The sequence below is a fragment of the Bufo gargarizans genome, chromosome 4 (assembly GCF_014858855.1).
Source record: "Bufo gargarizans isolate SCDJY-AF-19 chromosome 4, ASM1485885v1, whole genome shotgun sequence".
NCBI lineage: Eukaryota > Metazoa > Chordata > Amphibia > Anura > Bufonidae > Bufo > Bufo gargarizans.
In genome coordinates, this window is record NC_058083.1 from 173101438 (window position 1) to 173121277 (window position 19840).

Here is a 19840-nt window from a genome sequence, read left to right on the forward strand (position 1 = left end):
GGCAATCTATTCTTCACAACAGTATTCCCTTTACTATTGTATCGGTATGCCAGGTTCTAATCAATGATAAGTTTTAGGAAAATTTGTCATAAGATTTCCTATGACATGGTAAATTTATTTAATAACCGAATGTAATAGTAATTCTGCTCTGTAATTGAAAGAGACGCATCACAGTAGAGGCACAGGGAATATTCACATATGCAGGCTAAGGCCTCATGCACACGACCGTATGGCTTTTTCAGTATTTTGAAGTCTGCAAAAAACTGATCCGCAAAAAATGCGGATGACATCTGTGTGCATTCCATTTTTTGCAGAACGGAACAGATGGCCCCTTATAAAACAGTACTATCCTTGTCTATTATGCGGACAATAATAGGACATATTCTATCTTTGAACGGAATGGTAAACCAGAAACAGAAGGCATACGGAGTACCTCCCTTTTTTTGCGGATTCATTGAAATGAATGGTTCCAAATACGGAACGCAAAGAAAGGGACGTAAACGAGAAAGAAAAAAAAACGCTTGTGTGCATGAGGCCTAAGGATGATTGAACCAGTTTTTACCAATCGGGCTAATTATAAATTTCATGAACATTTGCCTGCAAAGCGAACCCAAACCTTTTAGGTTTGCTTCATAAAAATCTAGTAGTACTATTTAACTGCACATGTTGGGTAGTAAAATGCATAAGGGAGGAAAAATAAGGACCCTCACATGACCCTGAAAGGATAGTGGTTGGCTTGCCCTGATTGGCTCACTGTCTAACAGACGTCCTGGATGAGCCAATTAGTGGGGCAGCAGGCAAGAAGGAACCCTAGCAGAATGTCATTCTGTGTTGAGCTATGAATGAGGATAGGTGGATGTAGCAGTCTCTGGCAGTATAAGATCTGAAGGACAGTGTACAGTCACTATCAAGCTTCTATTCTAGTGTCAGGAACAGTGAATGTAAAGGCTAGAAGGAAGACTATGTGTGTAGAATAGGACATTTAATCAGATAAATCTTTTAGGGAGTGAGGAGCTGAGACCAAGTGTGGCTGGTACAGGCAGTGTCCTCTAGCTTCAGTTACTGCCTTATGATGCAGCTGCTGCAGACCCTCAAAAGCAGCCACTTGCAAGAACTATTATTTTGTATTCTTATTTGAACAGAAAGACTGGCTAATTGCCAGTTTAACATCCCAACAACATTCTGCTGCAAAGCAATTATTGTGCATTATATCCATCAGTGTTACAAAATCATTATACAGCAATAATGCCATCTGCTGATGCTGCTGAGCAATTGTTTTCACAACCCAAGTGTGCAAACTAGGTTTTTCCATCTGGAGAGTACTGTTTTAAATCTCTTTGTGAACACACCTCAAACAGTAGTCTCAAATCTGTTACCGGGCATCTCCTGACAGTTCACTTCAGGTGTGGGAGGGTTATAATCTCATACTAGGTTGACAACTTGTGTTTTACACTATAAAACTTTTTTCTGAATCTATATTGTTGTAATCTGTTGATTGTGATCATGTTGCTGTGTAGGTTGGCTGTTGGTGTTATTGCATGCTGGCTGTGGAGTTATGTGGCTGTGTGTCAGTATAGTACACATGTTCTTCCGTGCATGCTGGTTGATGGGTTTGCGCATGCTGGCTGCGCTCTTCTGTTGCTCCCTGTGTTCTGAGTTTGTCTGCCACTGTTCTCCGTGCCCCTTGTATGCCATGTGGGCTGGTTGTTGTGAATGTGCATCTGTGTTAGTGCAGCAGTGCACATTCTTGTTTGTACCGGCCATGAATACTTGTGGGTGCACCTTCGCTGCCATGTTGACTGGTTGCTGGAGTCATGTAAATGTCACGACCCTGGGTCTTGGTCGTGACTCCTTGGGAGCCGCATGTAGTTACCCGCGGTTTTGGTGTTGTGACAACCGCAGCTGGGGGCACTTAGTGGTTTGCCTCAGGTGCGGTTGCCGCGGATAACACGCATGCGTGCGGTTGCCCTTGGCAACGTGTTTTATGTGCACTCCCTTTGTGTGTTTGTTGTGCACGAGATTGTGTTGGTTGTATGCACTTGGACACCTCCCTTCACCTGCGGTGGTCCGCGGCTACGTCTGGTGTTGTGTGCATGTGGTGGCAGGGTCTCGGCCTGCTGGTTGTTCTTCAGGACACGGCTGCCACGCATGCCGTTGCCAGCGGTAACAGGTGAGTGAGTGTGTGTGCTATTTCCCTTTAAGTTGGTGTTTTCCCTTCTCTTCTGTGGTGTAGGAAGGGTTAACTCCCTTCCCAGTGTGTGTGAGTCACTGGGTGTGTCTGGCCGTTTGGGTGTGGCCACTTGGCCTATAAAGCCTCAGTCCCTGGCTGGGTTCAGTAGGTTGCTCTCAGCCATCTGTCTCCTCCATCTGCCTGGTGGGGACCATCCTTCTGGTCATAAACCTTTGTTACCTTGTCTGATGTTATGTTTATGTGTATGTGGTTGCTGGCTTGTTGCACCTTATGGTTCCCTGTGTGATGTATGGTGTGTGCTGTTGTCTTTTCTGTTGTTGTAGACAGACAGCACTTTTGCATGGGTTCCGGGCGGTGTGTTTGTGGCAGGTAGGTGAGGTTGTAGTTCCACATACCTGCCACTGCCATAAGTGGTATTGGATTCCCCTTATTACCAGCTTGGCCTTTCTAGGCTCCAGTTCCTCCGTGTTCTGGAGGAACAGGTAGTCTATCCAGCTCCTAGCCTAGGGACCTGCGGAGGGATAGTAGGGACCCGAGGTTCCTGCGCATGGGTCCTCCTACCCTAAAGGTCGGCCCATGCAGGTTAGGAGTTAGGGTCAGATCAGGGAGACTTTAGGAGGTGACCTGCTCCCTGATCCTGTGGTCCTGGCCTTGCAGCGACCCAACATCTACGGGTACCGCACGGCTGGGGGTTTCCCCCACCGCCAGCCGTGACAGTAAATGTGTGTCTAGTGTTGTTGCATATTTTCTTCCGTATTTGCGTACTGGCAGTGGTGGCTCATATTGTGAACATTGTCTGTTTCTTGTAGTTTTGTCAGTTTCTTATGTGGTTAAATTCCCTAGTCGGCATTCTAGTATGTTTCTCTATCTGCCTGGGACTGCGAGGTTAACTCTTCAATCTGAACCTGTATCTGTCTTAGGGTCCATTCACACGTCCGCAAAATGGGTCCGCATCCGTTCTGCAATTTTGCAGAATGGGTTCCAACCCATTCATTTTAAATGGGGCCGGAATGTGCTGTCCGCATCAGCATTTGCGGATCCGCACTTCCACATGTGTGCTTCTGTTTCCGCAAAAAAATAGAACATGTCCTATTCTTGTCCGCAATTGCAGACAAGATTAGGCATTTTCTATTATAGTGCCGGCGATGTGCGGTATGCAAATTATGGAATGCACATTGCCAGTGTATGTGTTTTGCGGATCTGCAGAACACTTACGGACATGTGAATGGACCCTAGTCACCTGTTGCCTCACCTGTCTGTCGTTTTGCTTGTCTGTTCTATTTTTAGTTCCTGGGTTCTCAGTCTGTGTGGTAATCCTGCTTTCAATTTGTATCCAGACCGTAGCCATGCAACATTGTATTGCATTTCTGAAGCCTGTTCAGTTTCTTTGACTTTTGTCCATCTGTTTCTGCTTTGTCTGTGATCTTGTAGCCTGGTCTTGTGTCCTTGCCTGTTGTTCGGTTTGTTCAGGGTTCTTGTTATTCTGTCTGAACAGTGCCCTATGATTGTATGTCTGTTTGGGTTCCTGTCTGCCTGTGATCCATGTTTTTCTATATACCTGGACCGCTTGTCCAAAGTCTGTTTCCTTGCAGGTCAGCTGCTAAGTGTAATGGAACCATCACAGGAGGTAAAGGTCTGCTTGCTCCCCTCTGGTGAAGAACAGATCTTTGTATAAGGGTTAAATGGTAAAAACTAGGGGAGCACCAAAGTAACATCCTTAGGCCCCTTTCACTCGGGCGAGGTGAACGCAATGCACCCGCACTGAATCTGGACCCATTTATTTTTATGGGGCTGTGCAGATGAGCGGCGATTTTCACACATAACTTGTGCGTTGCGTCAAAATCGCAGCATACTCCTCTTTGTGCGTTTTCCACGCAACGCAGGCCCCATAGAAGTGAGTGCGGATGCAGTGCAAGTGCGGATGCAGTGTGATTTTCACGCACGATTGCTAGGAGACGATCAGAATGGGGGCCCGATCATTATTATTTTCCCTTATAACATGGTTATAAGGGAAAATAATAGCATTCTTAACACAGAATGCATAGTGCAATATGGCTTGAGGGGTTAAAAAAAATAAAAAAAAACTTACCTTAATCCACTTTTTTTTTTAACTCCTCCATCCCTATTTTACTAAGCATTCTGTATTAAGAATGCTATTATTTTCCCTTATAGCCATGTTATAAGGGAAAATAATACTATCTACACAACCTTGAACCCAAACCTGAACTTGTGTGAAGTTTTTTATCACGCACGTGCAAAACACATTGCACCCACGCGATAAAAACTGAACAATGGAACGCAATCACAGTCAAAACTGACTGCAATTGGGTACCTACTCGCGCAGGTTTGCCGCATTGCAACCAGGACACCTCCGGAGCCAAAATGTGAAGCCCGTGTGAAAGAGCCCTTAGGGTTTAGCCTAAAGTTAAACTGTTCACTCGGCACGGTGGTTCTACATCTGCTACTCATCTAGCTGATCCTAAAAAATGCATATTTGAACGCATATATGACATTAGGGCAAAAATCTGTTTACATGCAAATACTGCATTATTCCCAAAGTAATAATGGTTTTGTAGAGAAGGATGGACATTTAATTGAGCATCTCTGTGTTTAATTTCCAGAAAACAGATTTTCAAACTGTTTCATACTTTGTATGACTGTGTACATTAGACTAAATATCTGAAATATAGAAGGGTACCAAACTAAAGTCCCAGAGCAAGGTCTTATCTTCCCAGAACCAGAATGTGGGTAGTAATAGCACCAGCAATCCATCTAAAATTTGTACTAGTAGTAGTTGTAGTAGTAGTAGTAGACCGCAGTTCTCCCTGGCTTAGGAATGGCACAACACTATCATTGAGGAGAAAGATTAGATTAAGAAAATTTGGATTGGATTGCTCACACTTCCTCCCAATCACAGCAGGATAATGTGGATATGAATTATGACTATGAGTGCCTTGGAGCTAGGGGGTCACAGCATTTCTTCTGCTCCTCCTTCTTGCAGCCCCAGAGAAGCCTGTCAGTGGTATCCTCTCTGTCTTAACAGACAAACTCCACCATGCTCTACAGCAGAGAGTCTCCTTGTTGATAACTTGTGTGAGAGATGTAAGCGTTTTGATTGCCCTGACCAGGAGGCTGAGGAGGAGGCAAGGGATTTGATGCATAGCTTTGTTGGTGATAGTAGAAGTGGCACTTGTAGCCATGATGGTAAAGGTAGGGGCACTGGTAGCCTACAGTGGCATTCATGGCAAATACAGAGCAGGGAATCAGGAGGGGGCCAAGAAACCATGAGATATCCACAGTCTGATAAAAGTGGCAGGGAGTGTAAAGGACTCTAATGATTGTGTGTTGGACAGGATCTGGGAGCTAGGGTACTGAGAAGAAGGTAACATCAGGAGGGTGGGGGCAATGGCAGCAATAAAGAGCATAGGCTAAATACGGTCATAATCTACCAAATAACTGCCAGGCTAGATCTGCTTTGGGAACTGGTGATGCCACTAATACTTTGGGCGCATTAGACTCAAAATGTGCCAGAGGTAAGCCAACATGGCTGCCGCTAGCTCTAAGTTAGTATAATCCATCTGGCAGTTTTCCTCCATGCTGCCAGAAGACAACAATATTGTCCTGTGCAAGATCTGCATGAGTAAAATAAGCCATGACCAGTTAAGCACAAACATAGGCCCACATGAACCACATAAAGTGGCATCATCCAGTCCAGTTCAAAAACTGAGGTGGGCAGCAGCTAGTGCAACAAGAGTTTCAACCTTCTCCCGGTCTCCTTTGTATCCTTGTCATCATCACTTACTGCTTCTCCCACTCCACTCCATCATCAGCCATCGATAGCAGAGTGTGTAGCCAGGAAACAACTTTACATGCCCAGCAATCAGATGGTATGCAAGCTTAATTTCCATATGGCCAAGTTGCTAGGGGTGCAGTTACTGCCACACCATTTATTAGAGTTTGCTTTGTTTATTGAGCTGATGACATATGCTCAGCCTCGCTTGAAGATTCTTACCCGGCATTATTTCTCCCAAAAAGCCATCCCTGCCTTGTACTAGTGTTGCCTCTGTACCAAAGTTGACTTTGGATTTGTGTTTTAAAATGTTTTTAAATATGCAAATAGGAATACCAAAGTCATTTACCAAAGTCTCACACAACTTTGGCCCAAACAAAGTTTTCCTACACGGAGCACATACATTTTAATGTTGTACACGGAAACAGCATTACAAACAAAGTTTTTGAATGAATCAACTTCAGATCTATGATCCAAAGCTTGATTTGTTCAACCCTGCCTTGTACTCTCTCAGAGATCGTGGGCTGCTTCTTGCAAATATTGGTGCATGTGATGGTGGACACCTGGAACATTACATGTTTTTTACAACTCACTCGGCCAATATTTTCTAGCGGAGAGTCAGTACCCTAAAAACAAGGTCATATCCTTTTTACTACTCCAAGATTGTGTGGGCCCAGCTCTCTCACCAGGCACTTATCCACCTCCTCCTCCATAGACATCCTCCCATCCCCAACAGCAGCAAGGCACAGCATCACTACCACTCCCCCTTCTTTCTATTAAATGTACTGTATGAATTCAAGTATTATCAAGCTGTATTGGAGCTGATAGCCACACAAATGAGCAATTGGTAAAGTACATCAAGCAGCAAACATCTTGCTGGCTGTCCCCCCTGCCAACTTGAACTAAACAAAGCATACTTACAAGAAGCACACACATTGTCCCACAATATGGACAGTGACATACCAGAGGGGGATCAATGGCAAAAATTCCCATTAAAAAAATATGTATTAAAGGCAAACTGTCAAAAATGGAGTCTAGAATTTTTTTTAAATTTTTTTTAGGCCACTGGAGTACAGGCCCAAAAAATTAGGCATTCACCTGGCAGAAAACATCAAGTGTTTATGTGGCTGGAGTTATATTAGACGGTCATTGGATATAAATTTTACTGCAGGCCAGTACAAATAGATGTCAAATACAAATGTTTAAAATAACAAAAAATATAAAATTGGATTAAAAACCTGGCTAACAAAACCCCCCTCTTGAAAAAACCCTAAATGATAATAGTTGAAATTCGATAACATGTGGTCGTCGTCAACAGGTGTTGAATTCCTATGAGGTCCCAAACATTAGGCATTCACAGGACAAAAAATAACAAGTAATTATGTGGCTGGAGGTATATTAGAAGGTCATTCAATATCAATTTTACTGCAGGCCAGTGTAGTACAGGCCCCAAACATTAGGCATTCACTGGACAGAAAAGAAAAATTTATAATGTGGCTGGAGGTACGTAAGGCAGTCACCGTATAACAATTTTACTGTTGGCCAGTTAGATTACAGGCCCCAAAAATGATGCATTCAATGTACCTGAATGATCAAGTAGTCGTCACAGGTGTTGAATTCCTTCGAGATCCATGCCTCATTCATTTTTAGAAATGTGAGGTAGTCCACACTGTCGTGAGCTAGGCGAGTGCACTTATCGGTCACAATCCCCCCTGCTGCGCTGAACGTCCTTCAGGACAGGACAGGACACTCGACGAGGGGCAAGCCAAGAGTTACATGGCACATTTTGACAGCTATTGCCACAGGTCAAGCCTGCACACCCAGTAGTCCAGAGGTTCCTCGCTTCTCAGAGCCTCTACATCAGCCATTAGTTGGACACCTGTCGGTCTAGGCATTCCCTGAGGCTAGAACAGGAGGCGGCTGTCGATGGGTTGGCTGCAAGAATGATCTCATATTCAAAGTAACCAACACATCTTCAAACCGCCATCTTCTTGCATGTGCTGTAGGATTGGTACTCGCAACTGTTTCTCTATGGATGGAAATTCCTCTGACAGCGCCTGCAACAGCAGTGTGCAGCATCTCTCACACCAAGTACTGGAAATGCTGCATTCTGACAACCCTCTGTGATGCTGGTAACGTGTCCGTCATTTTGTGTTTTTTCCCTTTATTCTTTTTATAGGGGGTCCCTTTTCAAACACTGGAGCATAAAGGCCTCCATTTGCACTAAATTGGAAGTGCTGTAGCGCCTTGGCTCCTGCTCATCATCCAGGAGAATGTCGTCCTCGGTCTCCTCCACCATCCACGGACAACTGCTCTTCTTGCTCCTCCTCCTCCACCCCCAGGCACCGTCCTCCTCTGACACATCTTCAGACTCCTGCTGACTTGTCTCAGATGTAGCCCCCCTGGAAATTCATTCAGCATTGAGACTTCCTCATCTTCCTGCTTCTGCTCCTCGATGTCTTGATCAATGACACGACTCAATGCATGCTCCAGAAAGAAGGTGTAAGGTACGATGTCACTGATGGCGCCCTGGCTGCAACTGAACAGTTTGGTGATCCCATCAAAAGGCCGAAGAAGTATGCATGCGTCGCACAAGCTCCCCAGAACCTGTCCTGCTGCAGAGTTTGTACAGGTAGTCATTAACGACGCGTTTCTGTTGGAGAAGCCTATCAAACATATACAAGGTGGAGATCCAGCGTGTCGGACAGTCACAAATCAGACATATGACGGGCTAGTAGTGTCGTCGCTGAACATCAGCAAGGCGAGCCATGGCTGTGTAAGATCTTATTAAATGGCCAGAGATTTTCCTGGCCTGCCGCAAGATGTCCTGGACCCTTGGGTATTTGGCAATGAATTGATGCACGACTAAGTGCAGGACATGAGCCATGCATGGCACATATGTCATTTTGCCCTGTTTCAGCATGCTCATCAGATTGTCACTGTTGTCTCGCACCACTTTACCAACTGTCAAATTGAGCGGGGTTAGCCACTGATCGGGCTGTGACAGAGCTGAAAGCAGTGCAGGAACGGTGTGGCTCTTGGCTTCCAGGCACATCAGCTGCAGCACAGCATGGTATCGTCTCACCTGGCACATCAAATAGGTTCTGGGGAGCTTGGGGGTGCAGCAGAAGAGGCGGTAGCAGTGGAACAGGAGGAGTCAGCCGAGGAGGAGACAGAAGATGGAGGAGGAGAAGAAGAGGCAAGCCTGAATGCAATCCAGTGGCAGTAACACCAAATCCACACGGGTGCCACAGGTTACATGCTTGATGGTCGTCAGAAGGTTCACCCAGTGGGCAGTAAAAGTTATGTACCTTCCCTGCCAGTGCTTGCTAGACCATGGGTCTGTGGTCAGATGCATCTTGGCATTGACACTCTGTGCCAGAGATGCATTCACTTGCCGCTGAACATGGCCAAATAGCTCTGGGATGCCCTTCTGGGAGAAATATTTTCTTTTGGGTACCTTCCATTGCGGCGTGCCAATGGCCGAAAATTTTCTAAAGGCCTCCGAGTCGACCAATTTAAATGGCGGGCTAGCAGTTTCTACAAGACAGTGGTCAGCAGTTGGGCAATAGGGTTATCCAGCGTCATCATTTGTTTAAGCTAGAACATTTGGGCCATGGAAGCCTGACTTGTGCAAGATGAACGCTACAACGGCATGGTGGAAGGTGGAGTGAAGGACAAATGTGAGGAGAAAGGAGAAGGAGAAGAGGCAGGACGTGGATGGTGTTGCTCCTACTGGGCTCGATGATGGGAGGCCATGTGCCTTGAGTGTTGGGCTTACCGTGACTTATGCATTGACAGCACAGGCTGCAGATGGCAAAACTATTATTAGCAGCTGACAAATTAAAAAAGCCCACACTGCAGAGCCATGTGCCGGCATCCTTGGAGCTCAAGATGTGACTGTGCATGGTGGATGGCTCGCTCCAGATACATTTGCAATCTGCTTTTTGCCTCCTGTGCACTGTGAGCTGTGCCTGCTTCTCCTCCTTCAACTCGCTATCTGCTGCTCCGTCTCTCTCTGAACTCCCCTCCTGTTCCTCTCTTGTGGGCACCCACGTGACATCCATCAACACGTCATCATCGTCACTTTCACCACCACTGACATTGGATATCTCAGAGTAGGCAGCAACAGCGGGGACCACCCTCCTTGGGCTAATCTGGGTACTGTCGTCAGACCGCTGGATTGCGGCTGTTGCTACCTCCTCTTCCTCATCCAATGCCAAGAATGTGTGCGCATTGGAAAATATTTCCTCTGACTCGAGTGGAGGGGATATGGTGGTGGTGGTGTCTTTGGGGGTGCACACAGCAGAGAGGGAGGAGGGTGCAGATACAGAGGATGAGAAGGGTGGAGAAGCGTAAGGCTGAGTGAGGTATCTCAGCAGAACTGCACACAAATGCAGCACAATACATATGCACTATATAGAAATATTATTATAGGAATTTTACACCTCTGCCTCAGTCAGATTTTTTTGGGGGAAACTGGTATATCACACCAGTTTCAGTTAGTTGTTCCAATGTCGTTTGTCCCTCTGTATAGCTGCGGTATCTCAGCAGAACCACACACAAATGCTGTACAATACAAACACACTATATAGAATTTATATTATAGGTATATTGCACCCCTGCCTCATTTCAATTCTTTGGGGGGCAACTGGTATTTCACACCAGTTGCAATTAGATGTTCCAAATTGCGTTTGTCCCTCTGTATAGCTGCAGTATCTCAGCAGAACCGCACACAAATGCTGCACAATACAAATGCACTATATAGAAATTATATTCTAGGTATATCACACTCCTTATTCAATCATATTTGTTGGGGGGAAACTAGTATATCACCAGTTGCAGTTAGTTGTTTCAATGTTGTTTGTCCCTCTGTATAGCTACTGTATCTCAGCAGAACTGCAGACAAATGCTGCACAATACAAATGCACTATATAGAAATTATATTATAGGTATATCACACCCGTGCCTCAATTAGATTTTTTGGGGGACAACTGGTATATCACATCAGTTGAAGTTAGTTGTTCCAAATGATGTATGTCCGTCTGTATAGCTGCAGTATCTCAACAGAACCAAACTCAATTGCTGCACTATACAAATGCACTATATAGAAATTATATTATAGGTATATTACACCCCTGCCTCAATACGTTTTTTTTGGGGGGGCAACTGGTATACCACACCAATAGAAATTATTTGTTCCAATAGCGTTTGTCACTCTGTGTAGCTGTGGCAACGCAGCAAAACCGCAAACAAATGCTGCACTAGCTGAATGCACCATATAGAAAGTATATTATTGGTATATAACACTGCTGCCTCAATCACTTTTTTGGCAGTGAAATTGGAATATCACACCAGTTGCAATTAGTTGTTCCAAATGACGTTTGTCCCTCTGTATAGCTGCGTTATCTTAGCAGAACCGCACACAAATGCAGCACAATACAAATGCACTATATAAAAATTATATTATAGGTATATCACACCCCTGCCTCAGTCAGATTTTTGGGGATGGCAATTGGTATATCACACCAGTTGCAATTATTTGTCCCAATAGTGTTTGTCCCTCTGTATAGCTGCAGAACCGCACACAATTGCTGCACAATACAAATGCACTATAATATACTTTCTATTTTAGAAATTATAAGTATAATAAAAGTAGTCTGGAGGTTACTGGGAGATTGCTTTGAGTCGGACCTTGCGCTCCTGTAATTCGCCCACTGGCTCCTGGTATTGCCCATACGGTCCAGAGAGAAGAACCAACAACCATCCCTGAGGAAGAAATTCCTTAATTTTGAAATGCGTCTAAGGTTTTTTGGTTCGAGAAGGCACCCATCCTTAGTGTGACATCACACGGAACTATCGCTCTCGAGGATTACCAGCTTGGTTTCCTTTGCGCGCACTAGTAACCAGCCAGGACTGCGCACGCTTGTAGAGGAAACCTGAAGATACGAACACTCCAGCAGGACTACTGAGAACTACAGCGGGGATCCCATACACCAGTCCAGCACAGGCAAGTCACTATCTCTTGCAGTGTCAACCTCAAACTTTTCTCTTACCAGGTTGATTATTATGGATTAGGAGTGTACGCAGATTTGGCTAACATTGGTGTGTACTTACCTGGTGGCATTTGATGCAGCGACTCAATACTTGACACTGTTTAGTCAGCGCGGTCTACTTTTGTTTTACTAATATATTTATTTAGGGTTTAGGCAATTTATCCCTTTTGTAGACCAGCAGCGACACACTCACACGAGTGTTATTCAGTGATAGAACATTACAACTCTACTCTTCCCCCTGAACAAGGTAGCACGGGTATCCATTGATTTTTATTTATATTATAAGTATATTACACCTCTCAGTGTGTCACACCTATCAATAGCACACCTATACCAGTCCTTAAAAGGACTTTTGTGGCCCTATTAGCTAGCGTTTGGTGTCTGTATACTCTCTAACATTCTGTCCCTGCTCCACACAGCAACCTCTCCCTACACTGGCAAAAGACTGAATGTAAATTGGCGACCAGATCGGGTTTATTTATAGGGTATGGGTTGTGTCCATGTGCTAAAACGTCTCAATTGGCTGTCCTGCCCCACCTGATGGATGTGTCATGGGTAAAAGTTTGGTGCTATGCAAAAAAATATGTTGTGTGCAAATATCGCCATATGTTCGCATCTTTGGAGAATTGCGAACGAGCAAAGTTTGCCGAGAAACAACCGCCATCTCTATTCAGGAGAATGTCCTCACATGTCAGCCATTCTTATGTGGCAAGGAACGTTCTCCTGGACTTGCAGTGACAAAACAGTCTACGGTTTCACTGCTTAATTCATTAGGTTCCAAATCACTGCAACTCAACATTGCACTTGCTAGAGCTTCTGCATGAGTAGTGGAAAGCTATGAATAATTTTGTCATGCCACAGATCACCTCAGTAGGTAGCATGTGTTGTTTCAAGGTCAGGAAGTGGCAGCTCATCAGAGACACAGGTAACATGCTAAAGTCCTTCAAAAAGGTCAAATAATCTGTCAGTTGTGACAGCTGCAGCATGAACAATCTCATCCACCTTATCTTAGAGCTGATGCTGATATAGATAACACATCTTGCTCTCCACCTTATAGCTGTTGGGGACCTAAAGGAAGAAATTCCCATGGAGGAGAAGGATGAGGAGCTGCCACTGGAGGAGGGCGGTGAGGTAGAAGAGCAGGAGGATGATGATGATGACTCCGACACTGACAGACATATCATTTCATTAAGCAGTCTAATGATTACTGGATACTCATGTTTTTAGACGCTCTCTATGAAAGCATAAATGGGGGAATGCTTTCCTCCTGCCGAAATGGAGGCCAAATTAGTCTATTACTGGGAAACACTATGTATGCATGTTGCTGCAGATTTCGGTGAGCAGACACCAGCGAACAGCTTGTCTGAAGGTCTCACTCTGCCCCCCACAAACTCACCCACCTTTCACCATTCTCTCCATGCCACATGAAGCAGAAGTCACAGTAGAGGCAGACAGTTTCGTCTCCTCAACATGAGGATATGAAAAAGTTTTTTCACATGCCACAACAGACTGAGGCAAATCAGTAAATGGAGACCTAATGCCTCAACATCCAGGTTCCGTCATACCTACACTCTTTCCTGTCTCCAATGCATACCCTGTTCCCTAACCCCATGGATTGCTGGGTAGGCAGACTAGAACAGTTGCTGGAACTGGCCCAGTATGTGCTCTATCTTCTTTCTTGCCTAGCCACGATCTCAGAGAAATTTCCAAGCAGGGCAGGGGGATAGTGACACCCAAACTGAACAAGTTGCCCATTCCTTTACATCAGTTTCGCTAAATCTACCCCATAATTTTTATGCCTCATCCTGTGCTTGTGTTTCTTGTTATTGGTACAGCATCGGTTATAGTAACAGATCTGGCGATTAGTAAAGTTCAACTGTAAAGTTCGGGTTCGTACTGAGCTTAAGGATTTTTGGACCCCGGACCCGAACTTTTTAGTAAAAGTTCGGGTTCGGTGTTCGGCGAGTTAATGGAGCTTTTTAAAAGGCTGAAAAGCAGCCAATCAACAAGCGTTTAACTTCTGTGCCCTTAGAACCCATCACAGCCATGCCTACAAATGACAGTCAAATACAAAGTTTAAATAATGCAGTTATATTCTTGGTTTAAAAGAAAAACACCCATTTTTTGCAATACCCTACATCTGGTGCCTTTGCTGCATTTGTCACAGTGAAATACAAGCTTGAAATGCTGCAATTACATTCTGGGTTTAAAAAAGCACAAATGTTTTGCAATACCCTACATCTGGGGCCTTTGCTGCATTTGTCACATGCATTTGTCACAGTGAAATACAAGCTTGAATTACTGCAATTATATTCAGTTTTTTTTTTAAAACACCCATTTTTTGCAATACCCTACATCTGGGGCCTTTGCTGCATTTATCACAGTCAAATACAAGCTTGAAAAACTGCAATTATATTCTGGGTATGAAAAATAAAATTTTTTTTGCAAGACCCTACTTCTGGGGCCTTTGCTGCATTTGTCACAGTGAAATACAAGCTTGAAATACTGCAATTATATTCTGGGTTTAAAAAACAACCAATTATTGCAATAGCCTACATTTGTGGCCTTTGTTGCATTTGTCACAAATACAACATTTATATGCTGCAGTTATATTCTTGGTTTAAGAAAACACCATTTTTTTTTTCAATACCCTACATCTGGTGCCTTTGCTGCTTTTGTCACAGTGAAATACAAACTTGAAATACTGCTATAATATTCTGGATTTAAAAAAAAAACACCCAATTTTTGCAATACCCTACATCTGGGGCCTTTTTATGCATTTGTCATAGTGAAATACAAGCTTGAAATGCTGCAATTATATTCTGTTTTTATTTAAAAAAACACAATTTTTTTTGCAAGACTCTACATCTGGGGCCTTTGCTGCATTTGTCACAGTGAAATACAAGCGTTAGATAGTTCTGTTATATTCTGGTATTAAAAAAAAACACCCATTTTAGGCAAGATAATTACATTTTTGGCCCTTGCTGCATTTGTGACAGTCCAATACAAGCGTTAGATACTGCTGTTATATTCTGATATTAAAAAAAATAACATTTTGGGCAAGATAATACATTTGTGGCATTTGTTGCATTTGTGAAAGTCAAATACAAAGTTTAAATACTGCAGTTATATTCTTGGTTTAAAAAAAAACATCCATTTTGGGCAAGACCCTACATCTGGGGCCTTTTCTGCATTTGTCACAGTGAAATAAATGCTTGAAATACTGCAGTTTTATTCTTGGTTTAAAAAAACACAAATTTTTTGCAATACCCTACATATGGTGCCTTTGCTGCATTTATCACAGTTAAATACTAGCGTTAGATACTGCTGTTATATTCTGGTTTATAAAAATAAAAAAAAACACCTATTTTGTGCAAGACCCTACATCTGGGGTCTTTGCTGCATTTGTCACAGTGAAAAACAATCTTGAAATACTGCAATTATATTCTGGGTTTTAAAAAAACACCTACCGCATTTTTCGCCCCATAAGGCTACTTTCACACCTGCGTTCAGGTGTCCGCTCGTGAGCTCCGTTTGAAGGGGCTCACAAGCGGCCCTGAACGCAGCCGTCTGGCCCTAATGCATTCTCAGTGGAGGCGGATCCACTGAGAATGCATCCGTCTGCCAGCGCTCAGCCTCCGCTCCGCTCAGTGAGCTCCTGTCCGCCTGGCCGTGCGGAGGCGAGAGGATCCGTCCAGACTTATAATGGAAGTCAATGGGGACGGATCCGCTTGAAGATGACACCATATGGCTCAATCTTCAAGCGGATCCGTCCCCCATTGACTTTCAATGTAAAGTCTGAACGGATCCGCTCAGGCTACTTTCACACTTAGAAATTTTTCTAAGTTATAATGCAGACGGATCCGTTCTGAACGGATGCAAACGTCTGCATTATAGGAGCGGATCCGTCTGATGAAACATCAGACGGACCCGCTCCGAACGCTAGTGTGAAAGTAGCCTAAGACGCAGTTTTTCCCCCAAAAGTGGGGGGGGAATGCCCCTGAGTCTTATGGGGCAAATGCTTCCATTTTACATCGCAGCCTGCAATGCATCAGTGGGGAGGGAGGAGGGGCTGGAGTCTGGAATTTGGGGCAGGGCCCGGTGCAGTCACTGTACTTACACCGGGCCCCGCCGCTCACTGCAGTATTTCTAAACACAGTCTATCACAGTCAAATACAAGCTTTAGATAGTGCTGTTATATTCTGGTATTAAAAAAACACATTTTTTTTTTCAAGATAATACATTTGGGGCCTTTGCTGCATTTCTGACAGTAAAATACAAGCGTGATATACCGCTGTTATATTCTGGTATAATACACTGCATTTGTGACAGTCCAATACAAAGTTTAAATACTGCAGTTATATTCTTGGTTTAAAAAAATACCCATTTTTTGCAATACCCTACATCTGGGGCCCTTGCTGCATTTGTGACAGTCAAATACAACCAGTCAATACTGCAGTTACTATTGTGTGACCTCAAGAAATGTTTCATCTTTATGACACCGGCACTGCATTACTCTCAGTGAACTTAATTGTTGACTATTGGTAGTTACATTGTCGCCTGACATAAACCATCTGTTAGTTTGGTGGCTGAACGCAATGAATGAGGAGAGCGTCAAATAAGGGACGTGGCCCTGGTCGTAGTGCTGCTGGTGGAGCTCCTGTTGTGGTCGATCTGTGCCAGCTACATGCACAAGTGAAACACCTTCCTCAGGTGCGAGTAGGGAACAGAACCTTTAGCGTTATTTGGTAGGGCCGAATGCGGCTTTACGAATGATGAGGCCAGAACAAGTACAGGCGATAGTAGATTGGGTGGCTGACAGTGCCTACAGTTCCTTCACATTGTCTCCCACCCAGTCTCCTGTTGAAAGATCATGGAACAGTCTCTTCTGCTTTTTGATGACTCTGCTAGCACGGTTTCCCAGGGTCATCCACATAGCCCTGCCCCAGAAGTGGAAGAGATTAAGTGCACCGATTCCCAACCCTTTATGTTTCAGGATGAGTACATGGGACGACCACCGCAGCATGTCTCTGATGATGATGAAACACAGGTGCCAACTGATGTGGCTTTCTGCAGTGTGCAGATTGACAAGGACAAGGAGGGCAGGGGTGAAGACTGGGTGGAAGATGATGTGGAGGACAATGAGGTCCTCGACCCCACATGGAATCAAGGTCATGCGAGTGACCTATGTAGTTCGGAGGAAGAGGCGGTGGTCGCACAGAGCCACCAGCACAGCAGAAGAGGGATCAGGGTGCATAAGTGGAGCGGCCGTCCCCCAAACAGTATGCCTGCTACTTCCCACCGCACAAAGGGACAGAGCACACCAAAGCCAGCTCCAAGGATTTCTCTGGAGTGGCAGTTCTTCAGACAATGTGCTGATGACAAGACACGAGTGGTTTGCACGCTGTGCAATCAGAGCCTGAAGCGAGGTATAAACGTTCTCAACCTAAGCACAACCTGTATGACCAAGCATCTAAGTGCCAAGCACGAGCTGCAGTGGAGTAGACACCTCAAAAAGAAAGAAATGTCTCTGGCTCCTCCTGCTTCCTCTTCTGCTGTAGTCTAGGCCTCTACATCTACCTCTGGAGTGACAGTGGCACCTTCCGCCCCCCAAATAGAGGATCTGCTAGCAACGCCACCACCTGGGTCACTAAGCATCTCCACATTATCACATGGAAACATTCAACTCTATATATCCCAAACACTGGAGTGAAAGAGGAAGTACCCCCTTACCCACCCGCCATCCCTGGCCCTGAATGCCAGAATTTCAAAATTGCTGGCCTTTGAAATATTGTCATTCCGTCTGGTGGAGACGGCGAGTTTTAAAAGCCTTATGGTGGTGGCTGTCCCAGAGTACTTTGTGCCCAGCCGCCCACTACTTTTCCAGGCGAGCTATCCCTTCCCTGCACAAGCAAGTGGGGGACAAAATCAGATGTGCACTGCGCAACACCATCTGTGGCAAGTTCCACCTAACTACAGATACGTGGACCAGTAACCATGGTCAGCGACGTTATATCTCCCTTATGAGCCTACAAGAAACCTGTCTAAGACTGACAGCACAATATTCTACCTGGAATAACATACAATGTCATAACAAAAGAGCCAGTGGATAACTTTATTATATATTTTAAATTTGAATAAAAAAAGGCAAGATGGAAAAAAGTATACAGAGAAGCAAAGGGCATACACTCTACTGGACTGCCATGTATCCCCACAAGGCTAGTAATCACTTACCCGGTACAAGGTCAATTGATGTGTCTCACAAACACCCAATTTATGTACTACGAAGATAATACAGAGTATACAGCACCCGAGAAAAAGGTAATGACATGATATAATTATATCAGGGAGTGCTCCCAGGGTGTTTGTGAGACACAGCAATCGACCGGGTACCCGGTAAGTGCTTACTAGCCTTGTGGGGATACATGGCAGTCCAGTAGAGTGTATGCCCTTCACTTCTCTGTATACTTTTTCCATCTTGCCTTTTTTTCTTCATATTTTAATATATAATAAAGTTGATATGATTTTGGATATATTATCTCCACTGGCTCTTTTGTTATGACGTTATATCTCAATAACAGCACACTGCGTAAATGTAGTGGCGGCTGGGCCTGAGGCGGATAGCAGTTTGGCGCATGTCCTTCCACCACCGAGGATTGCAGGGCGCTTCTCTTTGCCTCCTGTTGCTTCCTCCTCCGCTTCCTCATCCTCTACCGCCTCCTCATCCAGTCAGCATAACACCTTCACCACCAACTTCAGCACAGCCAGGGGTAAACGACAGTAGGCAGTTTTAAAACGTATCTGTTTGAGGGACAAACCCCACACCACGCAGGAGCTGTGGACGGGCATGGAACAACAGACCGATGAGTGGTTGGTGCCAGTGAGCCCGGCCTGGTGGTGTGCGATAATGGGCGAAATCTTGTAGCAGCTCTGGGAATAGCCAACTTGACGGACATCCCTTGCCTGACGCATGTGCTGAATTTGGTGGTGCAGAGGTTCCTTAAATTATTACCCCGAAATGTCAGAGCTGCTGCAAAAAGTGCGGGCCATCTGTTCTTGCTTTCGGCGTTCTCACCTTGCTGCTGATCGCCTGTCAGTGCTGCAGCGTAACTTCGGCCTTCCCGCTCACCGCCTGGTTGAACTCCACCTTGCACATGCTGGCCAGACTGTGCTAGCAGCAGCAGTCGATAGTGGAGTTTCAGCTGCAGCACACACGGGTGAGTCGCTCTGTGGACCAGCACCACTTCACCACCAGTGAGTGGGCCTCCATGCGAGACCTGTGTTCCTTGTTGCGCTGTTTCAAGTACTCCACCAACATGGCCAGTGCCGATAACGCCGTTATTCTAGAGGATAATGAGGTGGATGAGGAGGAGGAGATGGAGGAGGAGGAACCGTGTTCACAGCACAGTGGCACCCAAACCAGCTCATGGTCATCACTGGTGCATGGCTGGGGGGATACAGAGGACACAGACGATACACCTCCCATAGAGGACAGCTTTTGCCTCTGGGCAGCCTGGCACACATGAGCGATTACATGCTGCAGTTTCTCCGCAACGACTTTCGAGTTGCCCACATTCTAACTTGTGCTGATTACTGGGTGGCCACGCTGCTTGATCCCTGTTACTAGGACAACGTACCGTCCTTAATTTCATCACTGGAGCGTGATCGTCAGATGTGCAAGTAAAAGCCCACGCTGGTAGACGCGCTGCTGATGGCATTCCCACCTGACAGCGGGGGCACAATGGAAGCACAAGGCGAAGGCAGAGCAGGAGGAAGAGTTTGCCAATGCAGCTGGGGCACCAC